This window comes from Danio rerio, chromosome 2, assembly GCF_049306965.1.
Source record: "Danio rerio strain Tuebingen ecotype United States chromosome 2, GRCz12tu, whole genome shotgun sequence".
Lineage (NCBI taxonomy): Eukaryota > Metazoa > Chordata > Actinopteri > Cypriniformes > Danionidae > Danio > Danio rerio.
The window spans coordinates 400001-400861 of NC_133177.1; the positions used below are offsets into that span (position 1 = coordinate 400001).

An 861-nucleotide genomic window follows, 5' to 3' on the forward strand; every position below is an offset into this window, starting at 1 on the left:
GTGTGCGTGCGTGCGTGCGTGCGTGCGTGCGTGCGTGCGTGCGTGCGTGCGTGCGTGCGTGCGTGCGTGCGTGTGTGTGTGTGTAATGCTCTGTAGATCCACAGTAAACACTCTGATCTTTCAATGCTGTTGTTGTTTTCCAGGAGTGTCTCAGAAGAGCGCGGATCATCAGTGTTGTAGTGATATCTGACTTGATCTTTTTGTTGTTGTTGTTAATAAATATTGAGTGCTTTATTCTGGTTTTGCACTAATGCAGCACAGAAATGCCTGTGTTCATCACTGCTGTTCATTTACATGCTGATAATTAAATCATCTGTGTAAGAATGTGACGTGTTGGTGTTATTGTACGCACTGTACATGTGTTCTGCTCATCAGTGACCGTATATGACAGTGTTTAACGCTCATGATGAGAGTTGCTCATTAATACAGCGTCTGCTTTCATTATATGCGGTGTATGATCCAGATGAGGATAAACACTGACAGACAGAAACTCTTCAGACTGATGTGAGGAGGCTGCTCTTAAAGGAACAGCTCACCCCGAAATGTCCTCCTTTATCTCAAGTGCTTTGTGTTGAGCTAAAAAAACAAAATCGAAAAAACAAAGGAAGATATTCTGAAGAATGTTGGAAACTGGTAACCACTGACCTCCTTGCTAATTTGTTGTTCCAATGGAAGTCAATGGTTACAGGTTTTCAACATATATTTTTCATCTGTTAGTTTGGCATTTTTGTCTGTTTTGGTTTTTGTAATTTTTGCTGTTGTTAAACTTTTAAACAAGCATTCTGTGGCGTTTACACATATATTAACGTCAGCATTCTCATTGTGCTTTAAAGGTTTTGTAATAAACACTCTTGATTTCCA

The 861-nt window shown here is 40.4% G+C and overlaps 1 protein-coding gene across 2 annotated transcripts in view; it reads left to right on the top strand.

Annotated features, from left to right (window-relative positions):
• The window catches only part of mov10l1 (Mov10 like RNA helicase 1), a 27970-nt gene extending 27646 nt beyond the window's left edge, over positions 1-324 (top strand). The window contains exon 26 of one of the 2 annotated variants that reach the window (XM_073921265.1): positions 144-324. The gene's annotated coding sequence lies outside the window, so the exon portion shown is untranslated. 2 annotated transcript variants of the gene reach the window in all.
• Positions 325-861: the final 537 nt, after the last annotated feature.